This window comes from Podarcis gaigeae (assembly GCF_964106915.1).
Source record: "Podarcis gaigeae genome assembly, chromosome: 4".
Taxonomy (NCBI): Eukaryota; Metazoa; Chordata; class Lepidosauria; order Squamata; family Lacertidae; genus Podarcis; species Podarcis gaigeae.
In genome coordinates, this window is record NC_139677.1 from 101,540,605 (window position 1) to 101,563,346 (window position 22,742).

General features: G+C 46.7%; 2 long non-coding RNA genes across 2 annotated transcripts in view; both read right to left on the reverse strand.

The window, feature by feature from the left end:
* The window catches only part of LOC310843969, a 336,267-nt gene that overhangs the window by 306,600 nt on the left and 6,925 nt on the right, over positions 1–22,742 (reverse strand). The gene's annotated exons all lie outside the window — the stretch shown is intronic.
* LOC310843835 lies at positions 1,234–5,968 on the reverse strand. The gene is made up of 3 exons (XR_014563672.1): positions 5,709–5,968; positions 4,157–4,271; positions 1,234–1,842 (listed from the first exon to the last, which is right to left on the reverse strand). It is a non-coding gene; the product is annotated as an uncharacterized lncRNA (long non-coding RNA).

Genomic DNA, 22,742 nt, shown 5'->3' on the forward strand with positions numbered 1-22,742 from the left:
GGGCGCCGGGTCTCTAGGGAAGGCGGCCCTGTGGCGTCTTGCTGGAGTATATTTTTGCCCCCGCTAGGGCAGGCCAGAATGCCTTCCCAAGAGGTTTGCTGCTTTGCCCCTCCCTCAGCCGCTAGTAATTCAGAGGTAGACTGTCTCTGGAGATGGAGGCTCCATTCGGCAGCTCTTACAACCAAGGAATCCCCATGGCCATTTCCTCCACAGTACGCAGCAGCCCGTGCTATGTGTTGAGAACGGCCCTGTGATCTGCAGATGAAGGGCGGCATACAAAATAATAATAATAATAATAATAATAATAATAATAATAATAATAATAATATGTGGAGCGCCATCCCTGCCTCTCTGACATCTGATTATGCAACTTTCCAAAGACATCTGAAGGCAGCCCTGTATTGGCAAACTTTTAGTTTATTATGCTTGGCTGTTTTTATATTATGTTGGAAGCTGCCCAGAGTGGCTGGGCAACCCAGTCAGATGGGTGGCGTATAAGTCGTACCTTGGTTGTCAAACGCCTTGGTACTCATATATATATTAATAATAATAATAATACAAAGTCCAGTAGCACCTTCAGAAGAAGTGTGCATACACACGAAAGCTCATACCAAAAACAAACTTAGTTGGTCTCTAAGGTGCTACTGGACATTTTATTTATTTATTTATTTACTGTTCCACCTGGTCTTTGGCTTAGAATCAATTTAATTCCCTCCCCCTCTTTCTTTTTTCCTTCTCCTCTGAAGAGGCTGCATCTTAATGTTTTAATGCTGTATTTTAATCTTGTTTTTTAAGTTGTATTTTAATCAACTTGTTTTTATTATTGGTTGTTAGCCACCCTGAGCCCGGTCTTGGCTGGGGAGGGTGGGGTATAAATAAAAAAGGATGTCTAACGGCAGCGGCCAGAATAATCTATGCACAAAGGTGGAAGGACAAAAGGAGACTGGCAGAATAAGTGAATAGAATATGCGGAGCTAGCAATGTTGACTGTAAATATAAGAAATCAGGATGAGTCTGAGGAGTGGGAATAAAATGGAGAATACTTAAATAATTATAGTAGCCAGATAAATTCCCAAGTAGGACAAGATATATGAGCAGCAGTTAAAAACAACCAGAAGAGGGGTAGTAATTAAGGAACTGCAGCTCAATGAGGATTAAATATGAACCCATGGAGGGATGTGTGGGGAAGTAAAAGAATGTAGGACAAATGATTATAAAGTGGATGTATCGAACTATGGAAAATGCATAATTTTATTTATTTATTTTTTAAAGGATGTACGATTGGAAAAGGTTCAGAAAACGGCCCAGTGTGCTGGGCGGAGCCGTCGTCCATTCTTATTTCTCTGTGGGAGTGTTTGCACATCTTCCTGTTAATCTTTCGTTCGACCCATACTTTTCAGTGCGCTTCCCTGCTACTTTCCAGACAGCAAAAAAAGGCACCTTAAAAAAAAGTTTTTTTGTTGTGCTAGAGTGCTTTAATCCACTTTAAATGTGCAAATCTAGAGTGCCGCCATGCACCCGAGTCTGTCCCGCAAAACACTGATAATCTGGAGGCACCCGTAGGTGCCCTGAGCTCAAAAGTGTGACAGAAGAGACCCCCCCACACCCATCTTGTCTTTTCCTGGCCACTCCCAGGTCTGGGTAGCAAAGCTTCCATAACTAATGATAAAGAAACGATTCATCATAAGTCAGAGCAAAAGCCGAGGAGAAATAATTTTATTGTTTGCAAGCTATTTGCCGGAATGAATGGGCTGTCGTTCCATCTTCAAGAAATTCTCTTCACAGCCCATTCACTTGGTTATTAATCCAAATTGCTATCCCAACATGCCTGATATGCAGCAGCTGTAAACAGAAAGAATAAATGGTTAAGAGAAAGCAATGCTAGTACACCAAATTATTAGCAAACCTGAACTTCAGTGTCCAAGATATACGTACCATATATAGTAATCATGACTAATAATAATTCAATAATAATTTATTTTTTATACCCCGCCTATCTGGCTGGGTTTCCCCAGCCACTCTGGGCGGCTCCCAACCGAATATTAAAAACACAATACACAGTACTAAGAAGACTGTGTATGCACTATGCCTTTAAAACTCAAATCAAATGACATTCTTTCCCTCAAAGAATTCTGGGCACCGTAGTTTAGCACTCACAGGGTTACAGTTCCCATCAACCCTGAACAAACTGCAGTGCCCAGAATTCTTTGAGGGAAAGAATGTGCTTTAAAGGGATGGTGTTCACGCACAGCTAGTAGTGACAAAAGATGGTCCTCTAGTGCATTAATTTTTTAAAAAATACCACACAGACATCGCAGGAGTTTAGGGTGCGTTTGCCAAAAAGGACAAAACATTTACAGATTTGAATACATTCTGCACGTGCTAATTCATAGATAAAAGGTAAAGGGACCCCTGACCATTAGGTCTAGTCGTGGCCGACTCTGGGGTTGCGGCGCTCATCTAGCTTTACTGGCCGAGGGAGCTGGTGTACAGCTTCTGGGTCATGTGGCCAGCAGGACTAAGCCGCTTCTGGCGAACCAGAGCAGCGCACGGAAACACCGTTTACCTTCCCGCTGGAGCGGTACCTATTTATCTACTTGCACTTTGACGTGCTTTTGAACTGCTAGGTTGGCAGGAGCAGGGACCGAGCAACGGGAGTTCACCCTGTCGCAGGGATTTGAACCACCGACCTTCTGATCAGCAAGTCCTAGGCTCTAGTTTAACCCATAGCACCACCCGTGTCCCTAATTCATAGATAGATAGATGCAAATTTAGAAATAATTGCTAGGATTTAAACTGCATATGATGCATTTCACCATAATGGGCAAGGCAACCCAGGTCACTTTCAAACTATCGATGGGCAACTACTATTTTTATTTTATTTATTTATTGAATTTATATACCGTCCTATACTCGGAGGTCTCAGGGTGGTTCACAGAATTTTAGATTTCTCTTACCACCAAGTGACATGCAGTTTAAAAAGTTCTACCCAATTCTGTAGATTTTTGGATGTTGGCAGAAACTGAAAATTGGTTTTCAGTGTGTCATGAAAGTTCTCTCAGGCATGTAGCGCTCTCTCTTTTTAAACTGGACTTGCATCAGACAACGAGAGGACTGCACTCTGTCAAGTGGGACACTTGCACACCCTACCAAAAGCCAGTGCCGTGTAGCGCTGAGAGTCCTGGACCTGGGAGACCAGGGTTCAAATCTTCACTCAGTTGTGGGGCTCCCCTTGGAGCCAGTCACTCACTCTCAGCCTAACCTACCTCCCAGGGTTGTTGTGGGGATTAAAAGAGGCTGGGGGAGAATTACGTACACCACCTTGAGATCCTTAGAGAAAAGTTGGGCTATAAACGCAAGATATAAATAGTAACAAATAAAGAACATTTCAGCCATCGCGTTACAGAAGTTTGGTTCTGTTGCCTAGTTTCCATTTAAGTTTTGTTGTTGTTTAGTCGTGTCCGACTCTTCATGACCCCCTGGACCAGAGCACGCCAGGCACTCCTGTCTTCCACTGCCTCCCGCAGTTTGGTCAAACTCATGCTGGTAGCTTCGAGAACACTGTCCAACCATCTTGTCCTCTGTCGTCCCCTTCTCCTTGTGCCCTCCATCTTTCCCAACATCAGGGTCTTTTCCAGGGAGTCGAGTCTTCTCATGAGGTGGCCAAAGTCTTGGAGCCTCAGCTTGAGGATCTGTCCTGCCAGTGAGCACTCAGGGCTGATTTCCTTAAGAATGGAGAGGTTTGATCTTCTTGCAGTCCATGGGACTCTCAAGAGTCTCCTCCAGCACCATAACTCAAAAGGATCAATTCTTCGGCGATCAGCCTTCTTTATGGTCCAGCTTTCACTTCCATACATCACTACTGGGAAAACCAGAGCTTTAACTATACAGACCTTTGTTGGCAAGGTGATGTCTCTGCTTTTTAAGATGCTGTCTAGGTTTGTCATCGCTTTTCTCCCAAGAAGCAGGCATCTTTTAATTTTGTGACTGCTGTCACCATCTGCAGTGATCATGGAGCCCAATAAAGTAAAATCTCTCACTGCCATTTAAGTTTGGTTTCCCTTATTTCCCACCAGGCAGTTGCGCTCTGAGAATTATTTATCATCTCGACAACAGAAAGATCAGAACGGGGAAGGGGGCATAAAAAGGGACTTACACCAAGCCTTCAGCACAGTCTTCGGGCCCCAGAGATTTTTCCTGGGGGAAACAGTCCTTGCGGCAGTAGCCTCGGAAGTTTCCGCAACCCCATTCTCCAGTGCGCACATCCAGACCTGTGAACGGCAACAGCAGAAAGGAAAAACCAAGCATATAAATGCCCTCTTAAAAGATAGGTTCTGTTGCAGTTTGCCCAGAGAGGGAGATTTTTGGGGGGCGAAATCATTGTGGCATGCTTTTTGTCTGCTGCAAGCAACAGGGAATTTCATTCTTCCCTTGATATCTTCTCCCTTTGGGGAAGCATAATGCACAGCTGTTGGGCAAGGGCTGTGGCTCAGCAGCAGAGCATTTGTGTGCAGAAGGTTCTGAACTGTGCAGAATGCCCGCCATCTCCAAGCAGGGAAGGGAGAAACTGAAGTCATTGCAGACAATACTGGGATGCGTGGACCACTGGCTGGACTCGGCAGACTTCTTCACACACATTACACTGTACAGTGGTACCTCGGGTTAAGTACTTAATTCGTTCCGGAGGTCCGTTCTTAACCTGAAATTGTTCTTAACCTGAAGCACCACTTTACCTAATGGGGCCTCCTGCTGCCGCCGCACCGCCGAAGCCCGATTTCTGTTCTCATCCTGAAGCAAAGTTCTTAACCTGAAGCACTATTTCTGGGTTAGCAGAGTCTGTAACATGAAGCGTATGTAACCTGAAGCGTATGTAACCCGAGGTACCACTGTACACATATAATAATATAATAATTTATTATTTATACCCTGCCCATCTGGCTGGGTTTCCCCAGGCACTCTGGGTGGCTCCCAACAGAATATTGAAAACAAGCTAAGACATCAAACATTAAAAACATCCCTTCAGTTGTCTTTTAAATGTAAAATTGTGGTTTATTGCCTTGACATCAGCTGGGAAGGCGTTCCACAGGGCAGGTGCCACTACCGAGAAGACCCTCTGCTTGGTTCCCTGCAACCTCCCTTCTTCCAGGGAGGGAACCGCCAGAAGGCCCTCGGCGCTGGACCTCAGTGTCCGGGCTGAACGATGGAGATGGAGATGCTCCTTCAGGTATACTGGGCCGAGGCCATTTAGGGCTTTAAAGGTCAGCACCAACACTTTGAATTGTGCTCGGAATCGTACTGGGAGCCAATGACAAACTCTGGGACAAACTCTGTCTACACATTCTTGCATTGCAATGGGTTGGACTAAATGACCCTTCTTGCAGTTAAAAGATTTCAAAGCAATACAGTCTTTGCATCTAGACAGCGGTGAAGCTCACTGGGTGACCTGGGCCACTTGCCACCTCAGCCTCACTTATCTCACATTGTGGGGATAAAATAGAATGGCAGAATCATAGAATTGTCAAGTGGGAAGCTACCCCTAAGGGTCTTCAGTCCAACCCCCTACCAGCCTCTGCTTAAAAATTGTGCGTGCCACTCCAAGTTCCTTTGAGGAAAGGGGATTGATTTGTTTTTTTAAGGTCAAGGGATAAGGGATACTGATAGTTACCGCTCTACAAATTAAGGGATGAGGGATATTGCCCCATACTCACAGACAGCAGCAGCTATAGCCAGGAACAGCACCAAGAACAAGAAATTAAGGTTCACAAAGGCAGCCATTTCCTTGGAGAGACTTCAAGATGAGGCACACGGACCTGGCTCCACAAACTCCTTCTGCTTAGAAATCCACTGGGGACAATCGCACCGTTCAATGGGATCCCTTTGAATTGATATTCCCACAGGACAAGGGAGTCCCTAGCAGAGCAAATCTGTAGTGTGTAGAGGGGGAAAGAGCTGTACGGATTGAGGAGTCAATGACGGGTGGTGTATCTTATGACACACCGTTAATGAAATTAAAAAGCTGGCCCGTTGGCCTGGTCACAAGAAACCTATTGGAGATTTCTGAAGAGAACCCCTGTTTGGGGTCAGGAGAGGAAGAGGTTTTGCCTGACTCGGTGGGTAAGGATTTCAATTAGTGTTAGCGACATACACTAGAGTCCCTATGGATCAGCCCGAGGGCTGCCAACTTTTTCGAAGAGCGGACATATTTTGAATTTTGAGAGTGCTGGTAGCGCTCCTCACATAATAGCTTCCACAGAGGAGGAATGGCACAATGCAAAATGGCTGGCTGTGGGGAACGGCATAACCCAAAATGAGAGAGACAACCACTCTTGACAGCCTTATATTTACCATGGGAAGACAGCTATGTCCTGATTATGGAGATCACACACACACATAGATGATGTTGCTGTCTAAGAACAACAGGGCAGCAAAATAACAACACCACAAACTGGCTTATAAGTATAAAACCAAATTTACTAGAATAATAACTAGAATAGAGATAGACTTGTAAGCATTCAAACAACAAACATACCAGTGTGCAAGACAAAGGCACAACAGCAAGGGTAGCACACTGGAGAATATGAAAAAGTTTTTCAAAGCAGTTTTTCATTTCCGTTGTGGCGGCACGGGGTTGCCGTCCTGTGACTGGACTTACGCTACTTGTTGAAGGGTTCATTTACCCAGTCTGTATAACGTTTACTGCACATGTAACTTGTTAAGATAGAGTTGTACATTTATCCACTCCATGTTTACAGTATCTCCAGGCTTTGTCTTGCACATGGCACCTTAGTATGTTTGTTGTTTGAATGCTTACAAGTCTATCTCTATTCTAGCTATTATTCTAGTAAATTTGGTTTTATACTTATAAGCCAGTTTGTGGTGGTGTTGTTTTGTTGAATTATTATTACTGTCACCACATTTGATACTTTGTGTATGTAATAACGACAGGGAACATTCCTCAGTACCAGGAACAAATCACAACGTTCCCACACCACACTCCTTTCACAGATACGGCCTAGAAGATGCTGCACACTATGCCTCAAATTTTTATTTCTCGCAGGGCTACAGACATGCTTTTTTGAAAGCAAAAGCTCAGAATCTGGGGCACCTGCCCAGCTGCACCACCAGAAGCCTTTATGGTTGAATAGGCAAGCTCTCTACCCAGGCAATTCTGGGAACTCTAGCTCTGCAAGGGGAATAAGAAGTCTCCTAACAATTTTTGACATCCTTGAGGGTGGGGTGGGGGGCCATGAACAGTTTCAAGTGGTTGGGTGGCCATCTGTCCTGAATGCTTTAGCTGAGATTCCTTTTGGGGTCCCTTCCAACTCTACGATGCTGTGGTATCATACTGTATCACTTTAGATGCTTGGAGAATGTGGTCCAAGTTCACCAAGGTGCTCTCCTAACTTGTAGATGGAGCTGGCCCTACCAGGAGGCCAAGTGAGGCAGCTGCCTCAGGCAGCCAATGTTGAAGGGTGGTGAGGGGACAGAGTGTGTGCCATGAAGTCTTTCCTGGGCCCCTTAAGCTCGCCCGCTCCCCTCAGAGGCAATGGAGGATGCCGAAGTGAGATTCAGGTTACATACGCACGATGCTTTTAAGGCACATGGCTTCCCCCAAAGAATTCTAGGAAGTGTCACCTGCCCCTTAAAGGTAAAGGTAAAGGTACCCCTGCCCGTACGGGCCAGTCTTGACAGACTCTAGGGTTGTGTGCTCATCTCACTCTAGAGGCCGTGAGCCAGCGCTGTCCGCAGACACTTCCGGGTCACATGGCCAGTGTGACGAAGCTGCTCTGGCGAACCGGCACCAGAGCCGCACACGGAAACGCCGTTTACCTTCCCACTATAAAGCGGTCCCTATTTATCTACTTGCACTTAAGGGTGCTTTCGAACTGCTAGGTGGGCAGGAGCTGGGACCGAAAGACGGGAGCTCACCCCGCCGCGGGGATTCGAACCGCCGACCATGCGATCGGCAAGTCCTAGGCACTGAGGTTTTACCCACAGCGCCACCCGCGTCCCTCACCTGCCCCTTACGGAAGTACAATTCCCAGCACCCTCAGTGAATTCCAGTTCCCAGGATTCTTTGGGGGGGAAGTCATGTGCTTGAAACCACAGTTGCCAGTCTAGTCAGCTTTTGCACATGGAATGGAGAGAGGTAACATCTTGTTCTTTGCCTCAGGCAGCAAAGTGTGTTGGGCCGGCCCTGATTGTGGAGGTTATTGTCCGACAATATTGCCCAACATTTTATTATTTATATGCCACCCATCGGACTGGATTGCCCCAGCCACTCTGGGTGGCTTCCAGCAAAATATCATCAACAACAACAACATTAAAAACTTCTCTGTACAGGGCTGCCTTCAGATGTCTTCTAAAAGTCAGATAGATGTTCATTTCCTTGAAATCTGACAGGTGGGTGTTCCACAGGGCAGGCGCCACTACTGAGAAGGCCCTCTGCCTGGTTCCCTGTAATCTCACTTCTTGCAGCAATACTAATAAAAAGGTAAAGGTAAAGGTACCCCTGCCCGTACGGGCCAGTCTTGCCAGACTCTGGGGTTGTGCGCCCATCTCACTCAAGAGGCCAGGGGCCAGCGCTGTCCGGAGACACTTCCGGGTCACGTGGCCAGCGTGACATCGCTGCTCTGGCGAGCCAGAGCCGCACACGGAAACGCCGTTTACCTTCCCGCTGGTAAGCGGTCCCTATTTATCTACTTGCACCCGGAGGTGCTTTCGAACTGCTCGGCTGGCAGGCGCTGGGACCGAGCAGCGGGAGCGCACCCCGCCGCAGGGATTCGAACTGCCGACCTTTCGATCGGCAAGTCCTAGGCGCTGAGGCTTTAACCCACAGCGTCACCTGCATCCCTCAGCAATACTAATACTACTACTAATAATAATTTATTAGCAATTTATTAGCAATTTATTAGCAATACTAATACTACTACTAATAATAATTTATTTGTACCCTGCCCATCTGGCTGGGTTTCCCCAGCCATGCTGGGCAGCTTCCAACAAAGCTTAAAAATACATTAAAATGTCACACATGAAAAACTTCCCTAAACAGGACTGAAGAAGAAGAAGAGTTTGGATTTGATATCCCGCCTTTCACTCCCTTTAAGGAGTCTCAAAGCGGCTAACATTCTCCTTCCCCTTCCTCCCCCACAACAAACACACTGTGAGGCGAGTGAGGCTGAGAGAATTCAGAGAAGTGGGACTGGCCCAAGGTCACCCAGCAGCTGCATGTGGAGGAACAGGGAATCGATCCCAGTTCACCAGATTACGAGTCCACCGCTCTTAACCACTACACCATACTGGCTCTCATGTCAGGTAGTTGTTTATTTCCTTGACATCTGATGGGAGGGCGTTCCACAGGGTGGGTGCCACTACTGAGAAGGCCCTCTGCCTGGTTCCCTGTAGCTTTGCTTCTCGCAGAGAGGGAACCGCCAGAAGGCCCTCGGCGCTGGACCTCAGTGTCCGGGCTAGACGATGGGGTGGAGATGTTCCTTCAGCTATACAGGACAAAGGAAGTTTGGTGCTTTAAAGGTCAGCACTAGCACTTTGAATTGTGCTTAGAAACGTACTTAACTTCGTAGCAAACGTTTGCATCTTCTAAAACACTCTATCAGCAAACTAGCTTGAGAAATACCAGCAAAATGGCACCTTGCCATTCATGATAACCATCTGCTTAGGGGAGCTAGGCGGGAAGGAGGGGTGTCACACCGTTTTGCCAACGCCTTGTGCATCATGCTGTTCTGCTTTGGGTAGAGAAGGGTCATTCAGTCCTCTGGGCTGCGGAAGCCCTTGGATTCCTTACTAGAATAATAATGATGATTTTGCTCCTCTCCACCATGCCCCCTGGTCCATGTGCGTATTTGCTGACCCCAAATTACACTCCTGAGACAGTGATGGGAAGAGAGGAAATGCAAGGAAGTTCGTGTTTGCGTCCGACTTCTCATCTTCATGCCCTGTAAGAACCATGAAGGAAGTTGATCCAGAATTCCTCCTGGTGGTTTGGCAAGGCATGGAGGCCACAGCTGCACAGTTCATGTTGGCGCATAGCCTCAGCTGCTCCTTGGCCCATATTGTTTTCTACAGAAGGTGCCAAGTACATTTTTCTCATGGATAATCCTTGTTGGTGTGGCCCCATCTGCACGGGACATTTAAAGCAGTGCTGCGCTGCTTTCAACAATGGTAGCTTCTCCCAAAGAATCATGGGAACTGAGAGTTGTTTGGAGTTTTTCCAGACAGCTCCCTGATAGTTTACACAGAATGTAAAGGCAGCCCATGTTCCCCAAGTCTCGTCCAGAGCTCAGGAGAGCATGCCGGTGTCCCGCAACTCTGATCCTATACGTTCAGTGTTATGTACTGAGTTGAATAGGATCCAAAAGGCAGCAGTCTGATTGGTCCTAGAATAGGATTAGAATGCAGCAGTCCGATTGGTCCTAAAACAATAGGATCCAGAATGCAGCAGCCTGGTTGGTCCACAGGAGCCACCCAATCCAGCTCCAGGTGGAAGGGAATCCGCAACCTGATTGGCCTACAGGAGAATCCCGGAATTAGCCAATCACCTGGGGCCCATTGTGTAAATAATGTATATAAGGCAGACATTCTGGGGGAACATCCATTCCTCCTCACCACTATGAGCTGAATAAAGTGCATGAAATCCACTCTCGACTCCGAGTAGATTTCATTCAGTAAGCAGGATTTCAAGCATCTAGACAGGCAAGGAATTGAGAAGAAGTTTGGATTTGATATCCTGCCTTTCACTCCCCTTAAGGAGTCTCAAAGCTGTTAACATTCGCCTTTCCCTTCCTCCCCCACAACAAACACTCTGTGAGGTGAGTGGGGCTGAGAGACTTCAGAGAAGTGTGACTGGCCCAAGATCACCCAGCAGCTGCATGTGGAGGAGCAGGGAATCAAACCCGGTTCACCAGATTACGAGTCCACCACTCTTAACCACTACACCACACTGGCTCCTAATTGAGAACCCTGACACTGGCAATTGTACACACTTTGGTGGTCAAATAGTGAAACTTTTATTAGAAATAAAAGGTAGGGGGAAAGCAGGCTGCAGAATGCATACTTGCCTCTCCTTGATGTCTTAAAAAAAATATTTATCTAAATGGAGGGACTCATCACAGCCCTATCTGTGCCTTTACATTTTTAGGAACAACAAACTGCCTCTTTCGCGGCAGGACTTGGAACCAAGACCTCTCTCTGCATAACAAGCAGGATGTTGGCAGTAAACTGACCACAACATTCCCCTCTTCCTATTTTGAACAGGAACCCTGACCTGTTTGGATCACACAATCTTCCTGCCACTGCGTCCGGTCCTTGCTTCCCCCCGGCCAGCCAGGGAGGAAAAGCATTGGCCTTTGATATTTGGAAATGAAATGTGGTGCTTCCTCCAGAAAGGAGGAAAATAACTGGGCGATAAACACACGCAAATGAAATGAGGCGGGTTGGCTCGTATTTGTGCGTGTTCACAAACCTTATCCGAGCTGGAGAAAACAAACTATTTGCATGTGGAACTCTCTCTGCCTAATGAGGTGTGTGTGGCCTCATTTCCTCCTGGCTTCAGGAAGCTGGTCAACAGCTTTTTTGCCGCTATTAGTCATCGTTGTGCATTTTCAATGCAACTGGCTGTGTTTTCCCCCCATTATGGATGTTATGTATTCTTGATCTACTTGTTTTTTCTGTAAGCCACCTTTTGGGGGCTATAAATCATGTAAATAATAATACATGTGACCCCTATTTCTAAGCGGCGAGAGACTCTGGGGCTTCCAGGTACTTACCCAGGTTTGGTTTCCTTTGAATGAAGGTCAGCAGAGACTGGTGTCTAGGATATATGGTTTGATTTGCACATACATTTAACAGTTCGAAAGCACGCCAGTGCAAGTAGATAAATAGGTACCACTGCGGTGGGAAGGTAAACGGTGTTTCCTTGTGCTCTGGTTTCCATCGCAGTGTTCTGTTGTGCCAGAAGCGGTTTAGTCATGCTGACCGCATGACCCGGAAAGCTGTCTGTGGACAAACACCAACTCCCTTGGCCTGAAGGCAAGATGAGCGCCACAACCCGAGTCGCCTTTGACTGGACTTAACCGTCCAGGGGTCCTTTACCTTTTTTTACATTTAACCTGAGCATGATGACGGGGCTCACGGCATTAACACCAAAACAGATCTTGCTTCTCCTTTAGCATTAGACTGGAGGGCATCATCCCTTAGTTTTAGTTCTTGAAACTGAGATTCTTTTGGGATGCTGATGGCCAGCTAAGGTCATTGCCTGACCAGTCTAGCAACCTCCTCAATTAGATTCCAACCCTTACTGGGCACAGGACCCCAAGTACTGGAAGGGATTAAGGGTATCGTTGAGACTGACCCCCCCAACCAAAAAAACCCTACAACATTAAATGAAAAATAATAACTAGAACCCAGAAAGCCCAATCCACATTTTGCCCTTGCTGGGCTGTGTTAGGGCTCATTCTTGGTTATGTAAGAATTGCTGTTCAATTTACTGCCAGGCCCAGACTTGCCATAGTCAGAAAAATGCCATGCCCTACAAAAACCAAGAAGGGCTGCAGGCAGTCACCAGCTTCCTTCTTTCTTCCCCTGCCCCATTTTGTTTTTCCAGTGGGGACAGGTGTGCTGCAAAACTCCAGGGGCATTCTGGGGGAAAGAAGGTCGCAGACAGCTGTAGCCTCTCAGTCAAAACTTCAGTTTACAGCACATACTGCTTGAGTAAAAATGTAAAAAAAAGGGAGGGGGAATAGAGCAAGGGTAGGCAAACTAAGGTCTAGGGGCCAGATTCGGCCCAATCCTTGTCTAAATCTGGCCCGTAGTTGGTCTGGGAAATAGTGTGTTTTTACATGAATAGAATGTGTGTTTTTATTTAAAACACATCTATGGGTTATTTGTGGGGCATAGGACTTCGTTCATTTTTTTTTTCAAATTATAGTCTGGCCCCCAACAAGTTCTGAGGGACAATGGACCAGCCCCCTGCTGAAAAAGTTTGCTGAAGAAGAAGAAGAGTTTGGATTTGATATCCCGCCTTTCGCTCCCTTTAAGGAATCTCAAAGCGGCTAACATTCTCCTTTCCCTTCCTCCCCCACAACAAACACTCTGTGAGGTGCGTGAGGCTGAGAGACTTCAGAGAAGTGTGACTGGCCCAAGGTCACCCAGCAGCTGCATGTGGAGGAGCGGGGAATCGAACCCGGTTCCCCAGATTACGAGTCTACCGCTCTTAACCACTACACCACACTGGCTCTCAACACTGCTGACCCCTGGGATAGAGGAAAAATAGGGATGCCTGGCCTGGACCACCACTTGCTATGGTTGCTGGAAGCGGGGATCCTTGCCCAGACTCAGTCCTGGTGCCAGCCTTCATTTTTATATAAATTTACAGTAGTACCTTGGGTTACATACACTTCAGGTTACATACGCTTCAGGTCACAGACTCCACTAACCCAGAAATAGTGCTTCAGGTTAAGAACTGTGCTTCAGGATGAGAACAGAAATCGTGCTCTGGCGATGCGGCAGCAGTGGGAGGCCCCATTAGCTAAAGTGGTGCTTCAGGTTAAGAACAGTTTCAGGTTAAGAACGGACCTTCAGAACGAATTAAGTACTTAACCGGAGGTACCACTGTATACAAATATGAAATTTTGCCTTTTTTTTTTTAAAAAAGGTGTGGTTTTGAAAGCAGTTGTTTGCACTCACATCCTCAGGAACAGCGAAATGGTGAGCAGGTGCCTTATGCCAGCATCAATTTGAAAAACACTTGCTATTCCCCATGGCAATGGAATATTGAAGAGCTTTCAAACGAAATGGCATTCCGAATGAATGTTATCAGTGACTGCAGTCGGGAAGATTCCACAGCACACCAACTTGTGTGTTTATGCTGATATCAGAGAACACTTTCTGGAGCCCTCTTGAAAGAGAATGAAGTACTGGGGAGGGGAGGAGAAAGTGGGATTTCTGTTGCAAGCAACAAGCCGGGATACGCTTGTTTCATTTACTTCGTTTGCAGCAAAGGCCACCGGATAACAGGGAAATTCTTGGGACTCCATTTCTGCAAACTGGTAGTATAAAATGAGAGTATTAGAGAGTATCCTGGAAACAATTCCTGAATGCCACCTGATCTTGCGCTGGGGTTTTTTTTTATCCAATAGCAATGCTTATCTGATTTATTTATTTTTTTAAAGTAATATTTATTAAAAGTTTAAGAATTACAGAAGGAAGGAAGAAAACAAAGTTAAACAAAACAAAACAATACATTACAATACATAAAAAAGCAAAAAAACACACTACTTATCTTAACAAAACAGAAGCAAAAACAAAAAAAATTAAAAACACATCCAATATTTCCATATCTTATCCTTCATTTACTTGTTTCATCGACCTCCTCGCACCTCCCTTTTTTGTATTCTAGTTCAATTAGCTATTTCAGCAAATCCTTTCCATCATTCTCAGTTTTTGTCCTATAATTTATCTTAACACAATCTAACCTTACTTTTTTCCTCTTTGACCCATTAACAATCTATTTTTACTTAATTCTTTATAACATTTCTGCTAAAGCCATATAACTTCATTCCAGCATCCTTCTAACATTCATAGCAATGCTTATCTGTTTTAAAAGTTCTGTTTATTCTAAGGATATTAATACATTTTATATATTCGTTTTAGAGCAACCTTTGCACTTTTTGGGGGGGGAATCGGACACTTGGGTTTACTTTTTTTGTTTCAATCTGCTGTGATCCATGGGCTGATGTAAGAAATGTTATTCATTCATGATAGCAGTTACGATAAATTGGCACCCGGCTGCCCTGGGATTCCCAGGAGAAGCGGAAACAAGACAAAAGGGCAGATCACGAAGCAGATCAGGACCCTGGACAGCTCCCAGGCAATGCCCCATACTCTACCCCACGCTGCTCCTACTAAGCCACGGGTGTCAAACACAAGGCCCGCGGGCCGAATCCGGCCCGCCAGACCTCGTCATGTGGCCCGTGTAGTGGCCACCGGCCGCCAGCCTTCATCTTTTATCCTCGTTTTTGTTTTTGACACAAGAAAGCCGCCTCTTCAGCGCATGCGCGGCAGCCTACAAGCCAGAGAACGTCTGCCCTCTAGCGGCGCCGGCCGTTCTACACAGGAAACCTCCACTTTACATGCATTCAGGAAACCTCCACTTGTTTTTATATTGAGAGCATGCCATCCTGTGATGTGACAGATCCAACGGCTGCCTGAACCCTTCTCTCCTGTACTGTAAGTCCTACAGATACAACCGGCCCTTTGAGGGTGACCAAACTGCTGAAGCGGCCCCCAATGAATTTGAGTTTGACACCCCTGTACTAAGCAAAGCTTGGAAGGTGTCTCAGCCAAGAGCTGTGGCCATCCAACACCTTATTATAGGTAGATCTCATCTTACATGGAGGTTACACTCCTGGCTATCCTTACAAAATCACGTAAAGCCAGGATGACCCTCTGGAACGGCCCTGCGCAATCATGGCTACCTGTCCAAAGCTGGTGCTAAGTAGACCTTGCCCCCACCCCCAGGTGGAGAGATTTTTAAGGCCCCCAACTTGCTTACAGCCTAACCAAGAAGCAGAAACCAGGAAGAAAGGAAAGGGGTGTGCAGCTGCCTCTATATAAATGAATGGTGAAAATTCCTTTGGAAGAGTTTCCTTTCGCCCAACACCTGGTAGCTTGGACTTCCGCAGGGCGGGTGGCAATTTGTCTCTTGACACAAAGGTCTTCAAGGTTTATTGTGAGAAACACTGACGAACATTATCTGGATCCATAACTGAACAGGGACTCATATGATGTATCTGAGGCCTTGCCCTGGTTGTATTATGTAAGATTTGACTAGGAACAATGAGTTTTACCGGTGTTGTCTTAGACAACGCTTTTCTCATAAACATAGTTAACAGTCTTTCTTACGGTCCTTTCTCCCCTACTTTTTTAATGAGTGAGAAAGTAAACAACGGACAGAAGCACATTCCTTTATGCTTGTTGCAGTCTGCGGCACGGTTTACGTATTTTAGGAAGTACAGTGGTACCTCTGATTACAAACTTAATTTGTTCCGGAGGTTCGTTCTTAACCTGAAACCGTTCTTAACCTGAGGCGCACTTTCGGTAATGGGGCCTCCCACTGCCGCCGCACGATTTCTGTTCTAATCCTGGGGCAAAGTTCTTAACCCGAGGTACTACTTCCAGGTTTGCAGAGTCTGTAACTCAAAATGTTTGTAACCCGAGGTGTTTGCAACCCGAGGTACCACTGTAGTGGAAACGATGAGACATTATAGACTCCATGTGAAAGCGCCGACTTTGTCTTGCTGACGTCACATGCAGGGGTTGTGATGTTCAAAGGTTCCCTTGCCGCATGTGCAGCTTCCAGGAGACTTGAGCAGTAATAACCAGCTGCACAGATATAAAATGGGGGACACTTGGCTTGACAGCAGAACATGTCAAAGGATCTAGGGGTCTTGGTGGGCCACAAGTTTAGCATGAGTCAACAGTGCAACACAAAAAAAAGCTAATGTGATTCTAGGCTACATCAACAGAAGTCTAGCATCCATATCAAGGGAAATAATAGTCCTGCTCTACAGTGGTACCTTGGGTTACATACGCTTCAGGTTACATACGCTTCAGGTTACAGACTCCACTAACCCAGAAATAGTGCTTCAGGTTAAGAACTTTGCTTCAGGATGAGAACAGAAATTGTGCTGCGGCGGTGCAGCGGCAGCAGGAGGCCACATTAGCTAAAGTGGTGCTTAAAGTTAAGAACAATTTCAGGTTAAGAACGGACCTCTGGAACCAATTAAGTACTTAACCTGAGGTACCACTGTATTATGCCTTGGTCAGATCACACCTGGAGTCCTGTGTCCAGTTGTGGGAACCACATTTTCAAGAGGATACCACTGGAACATGTGCAGAAGAGAGTGACCAAGATATAAGCGTATAGAAACCAGGCATTATGAAGAACGGTTGAGGGAGTTGGGTATGTTTAGACTGAAGAGAAGATTGAGATGTGATAGGATAAAGGTAAAGGGACCCCTGACCATTAGGTCCAGTCGTGACCGACTCTGGGGTTGGGGCACTCATCTCGCTTTATTGGCCAAGGGAGCCAGCTTACAGCTTCCGGGTCATGTGGCCAGCAGGACTAAGCCGCTTCTGGCGAACCAGAGCAGAGCACAGAAGTGCTGTTTACCTTTCCACCGGAGCAGTACCTATTTATCTACTTGCACTTTGTGCTTTTGAACTGCTAGGTTGGCAGGAGCAGGGACCGAGCAACGGGAGCTCACCCCGTTGCGGGGATTCGAACCGCCGACCTTCTATTCGGCAAGCCCTAGGCTCTGTGGTTTAACCCACAGCGCCACCCGTGTCCCATGTGATAGGATAGCCATCTTCAAATATCTCAAAGATGGAAGATGGAGCAAGCTTGTTTTCTGCTGCTTCATTGGATTCAAGTTACAAAGAAGAAAATTCTGACTAAAAGTTAGGAAGAACTGTCCGATAGTAAGAGCCGTTCAACAGTGGAACAGACTACGTACCTCAGAAGGTGGTGAACGCTTCTTCATTGCAGCTTTTTACACAGAGGTCAGGTGGCTATCTGCCAGGGATTCTTTAGCTGTGATTAGGGGCTAGTCTAAACCATGCTTGGGGTCCCTTTCCAATCCTATGGCTTCTATGATTCAAGTAATCCTCTTAGCGGCAGAGGGCAGATGTATACGGAAACGTAATAATCTGCCTCATACTGAATCAGACTCTTGATACATCTAAGTCAGGGGATGTGGGTGGCGTTGTGGTCTAAACCACTGAGCCTCTTGGGCTTGCTGATCAGAAGATCGGTAGTTCAAATCCTTGTGACAGGGTGAGCTCCCGTTGCCCTATCCCAGCTCCTGCCAATCTAGCAGTTCGAAAGCATGCCTGGGCAAGTAGATAGATACCGCTGCGGCGGGAAGGTAAACGGCGTTTCCATCTGGCTTCTGTCACAGAAGCAGTTTAGTCCTGCTGGCTACATGACCCGGAAAGCTGTCTGTGGACAAACATCGGCTCCCTCGGCCTGAAAAGCGACATGAGAGCTGCAACGCCATATTTGCCTTTGACTGGACTTAACCATTCAGGGTTTAACATCTAGCTTAGTACTGTCAACACTGACAGGCAGCAGGGCTCCATGATTTTAGTCAGGGGACATTAGAGCCCTACCTGGAAATGCCACACACTGAACCTGGGAACTTCTGCCTGCAAAGCAGATGCAGAAAGTCCCGCTGAGCTATTACCCTTCTGCAATCTGCGCTATCTGCAGACTGAAAGAATCAACGGGACCCAGAGAGCCACAGTACGGCATGGGATAATGAACACTGCTTAGCTAATGGGTAGGCAAACTAAGGCCCGGGGGCTGGATCCGGCCCAATCGCCTTCTCAATCCGGCCCGCGGACAGTTCGGGAATCAGCGTGTTTTCACATGAGCAGAATGTGTGCTTTTATTTAAAATGCATCTCTGGGTTATTTGTGGGGCATAGGAATTTGTTCATTTCCCCCAAAAAAATAGTCCAGCCCCCCACAAGGTCTGAGGGACAGTGGACTGGCCCACAGCTGAAAAAGGTTAGTGACCCCTGGCTTAGCTCCTGTTTGTTTTATCTTGCAGTGCACTGTGTGAGTCTCTTGAAAGAAGCACCATCAGGGCATGTGTGAGGCTCACCCCAGAACCAGCTTAGGCTGGAAGTTCCGCAAGTGAAGTTTTATTATCTGCAAAATGGTCAGTAAAAGCTACTTTTAGATCATTTTATTATTCTTTTAGGCCTTTTAAAGTGCTGCAAGTCACCTGGCTAGTTCCCTAAATGCACTGTAAGAGTTTTAGAAGTTTTGGAGCTATATAAAAGTTTGTAGTAAACAGAAGCGAGTAGACACACATTGTGAAGGATACACGTGGACTTTCAATGAGCTTTTGCGTAACAGATCCCCATAACTTGTTTTAAGGCTGCGAAGTTCTGCACTGATTTTTGGGGAAAACCCAAAACAAACACAAAATTCGATGTCCCCAATTACTAGTGTTGCGAGAGAGGGATTTCCCCCCACACCTTTATCTTTCCATGTATAATGTTATAAACTTCTATCATGTCATAGAACTTCTATCACTGTAGCTGTCTCAGAGAAAAATAATATCCGAATGACCAGTGCTACTTTTTCTTTGAAAAAGAGGTGCTGGAGCTCAAAATGAAATTCTCCCTTGTTCTCTTAGAACGGCAATGGCGCACACCTGAGAGGTGCTGGCACTGACAGAGGAAGAGGGGGGTGGGGTGCCATCGCGGCTGCCCCACAGGCAGCATACCATGCCCCCAGGATGCACACCAGCCACGCCCCCGCCTGCTCTCCGCCCCCGGTGCCAGAAAATGCAGCTCCACCAGTGGGTGCTGGAAATGAGTTCTTGTGAGCTCCAGCTGAAAAAAGCCCTGCTAATGGCTCTCAGAATGATCTTGGGAGAAAAGCAATGACAAACCTAGACAGCATCTTAAAAAGCAGAAACATCACCTTGCCAACAAAGGCCCGTCTAGTTAAAGCTATGGTTTTCCCAGTAGTGATGTATGGAAGTGAGAGCTGGACCATAAAGAAGGCTGATCGCCGAAGAATTGATGCTTTTGAATTATGGTGCTCGAGGAGATTCTTGAGAGTCCCATAGACTGCAAGAAGATCAAACCTCTCCATTATGAAGGAAATTAGCCCTGAGTGCTCACTGGAAGGACAGATCCTGAAGCTGAGGCTCCAAGACTTTGGCCACCTCATGAGAAGAGAAGACTCCCTGGAAAAGACCCTGATGCTGGGAAAGATGGAGGGCACAAGGAGAAGGGGACGACAGAGGATGAGATGGTTGGACAGTGTTCTCGAAGCTACCAGCATGAGTTTGACCAAACTGCGGGAGGCAGTAGAAGACAGGAGTGCCTGGCGTGCTCTGGTCCAGGGGGTCACAAAGAGTCGGACACGACTAAACAACAAAACAACAACAACAATGCCTCTCAAACAGAGTCTCACATAGAAAGACACCATATAATTGTTTTAAAACAAATAAACAAAATAAATGTTCCATTTTTAAAATTTTCATTTTCAAAAACAGGAACAGAGAGTACAGTGGTGCCTCGCAAGACGAAATTAATTCGTTCCGCAAGTCTTTTCGTCTTGTGAGTTTTTCGTCTTGCGAAGCACGGTTTCCCATAGGAATGCATTAAAAATCAATTAATGCGTTCCTATGGAAACCGCCTTCAGACCAGGTCTGGGGACAGTCTGTCCCCCGACCTCTTCTGAAGGTCAGCGGGGGGCGAAAGTCTTTGCTCCCCCCCCCCCGCCTGCCTTCCCGGGACAGCGGAGGAATTCTCCGCTGTCCCGGGGCGATTTAAAAGCCCCCGGGAAGGCAGGCAGGGGGGACAAAGACTTTTGTCCCCCGCCCGCCTTCAGAAGAGGTCCTGGACCTCTTCTGAAGGCGGGCGGGGGGCAAAAGTCTTTGCTCCCCCCCGCCTGCCTTCAAAAGCCATCTGGGATAGCGGGAAGCGCTTCCCTGCTATCCCGGACTGCTTTTAAAATGCTGGCGGTGGGGAGCAAAGCCTTTCGGCCCCCGCCGGCCTTCCTGGACCTCTTCTTGCGAAGCAAGCCCATAGGGAAATTTGTTTTGCGAAGCGCCTCCAAAACGGAAAACCCTTTCGTCTAGCGGGTTTTTCATCTTGCGAGGCGTTCGTCTTGCGGGGCACCACTGTATATTGAACCCCCTAAATCCATTTTGGGGCCTAATCTGGCTCGCCAGTCGGTTTAATCCGGCCCCTGTGGCAGTTTATTTCCCGGGGTAAAATCCTAAAAAAACCCCTCAACAACTCCAACCCTAAAAAAAGCAGCAACTCCAACCCCCACGGCCCTTCACTTCATCAAATCTAGCCCTCTCTTTGAAAGAAGCTTGGACACCACTGCCCTTGAACACCACTGCCCTAAAGGTTTCTCATAAATAAATTCTAGAGAGTTTAGTAGGGTTTACTGTTCCGTATATGTGCAACAGGGTCTGTAGCTTTACAATTCACTCCCAGTACAAAAAGGGGCGGTGAGAGGTGGTCAAGGAAGGAAGCAAATGAGTTTAAAGTTATAAAAAACGGATTTGTTCTTCTTTTTTTCTTATTTACTTTTTGTCTTTCGTATGTTGTACTTTTATTTTTATTTTTTATTTTTTCATGTATTTCTGTACTTATGTCTTTGTAAAACTTTAATAAATATTTCTTAAAAAAAAAAAAAGAATACAATTCACTCCCAGGCTTGTTTACTTGGAATTAAGCCCTGCTAAATTCAAAGAAACATAGAACTGTTGGGGACTTGGGAGGTACCCAAAAGTACCCAGCCCAACCCCCTGCAATGAAGGAATCACAGCTAATTTAACGGAGCTTACACCCAAATATGCATACATGGGGCACCTGCAACCGCGGCACGCATTTTCCCAGGAGAAAGGGGCACTATCCAACTCAGTTTTACCCAGTTTTCAACAGACTTGTTAAAATTACCGTATTTTTCGCCCTATAGGACGCACTTTTTCCCCTCCAAAAATGAAGGGGAAATGTGTGTGCGTCCTATGGGGCGAATACAGGCTTTTGCTGAAGCCTGGTGAGCGAGAGGGGTCGGCTGCCGTGCCGGGCTCCCGAAGGTTGCGCAAGCTCCCAGAGCGAGGCTGAAGATGCGCACAGCTTCGGCATTGCTCTGGGACTTGTTCTGGGGGCTGGGGTCGGGGGAAGCTCGGGCTTCCCCCGCCCCAGCCCCGCGCCTGGGGGGGTGGAAATAAAATTTCCCCCTTTATTCCCCCCCCCCCCAAAATCTAGGTGCGTCCTATGGGCCGGTGAGTCCTATAGGGCGAAAAATATGGTAATTCAAAAAAGGCCACCTACTGTGGACGCGGGTGGTGCTGTGTGTCTAAACCACTGAGCCTCTTGGGCTTGTCGATTGGAAGGTTGGCGGTTCGAATCCCCGCGACGGGGTGAGCTCCCGTTGCTCAGTCCCTGCTCCTGCCAACCTAGCAGTTCGAAAGCACGTCAAAGTGAAAGATAAATAGGTACCGCTCTGGCGGGAAGGTAAACGGCGTTTCCGTGCGCTGCTCTGGTTCGCCAGAAGCGGCTTAGTCCTGCTGGCCACATGACCCGGAAGCTGTACGCCGGCTCCCTCGGCCAGTAAAGCGAGATGAGCGCCGCAATCCCAGAGTCGGTCACAACTGGACCTAATGGCCAGGGGTCCCTTTACCTTTACTGTTTAACCAGCTCCAACTTCACACTATTTGCACAAGGGGAGGGTTTAGGCAGGTAATTATTTTGCTCCTGTTAGTTTATTCATGGGGCAGGCCCAGGAATAATTCCGAGGAGCATTATGCTCGATTCAATTTAAATAAACTAAAACAGCTGAAACTGCTAAAACTCGCCGAATTGAATCAGATACATATGGTTTTTCTTTCGCAATATTTCTGCAAAAAAACCCCAACACTGATTATTGTTATTATTATTAATTTATATGCTGCCTAATAATAATATTTATTCATAGATTTATTATTGTTGTTGTTGTTATACTATTACAGTCATACCTCGAGATATATACGCTTCAGGATAAGTATTTTCGGGTTGCTCTCCACGGTGACCTGGAAACAATGGAGCATGCTCGCGCATGCGTAGACGGTCAAACTGATGTCACGCGCATGTGCGGAAGCGGCGAAACGCGACCTGCACACGCACAGACACGTCTCACGTTCTGTT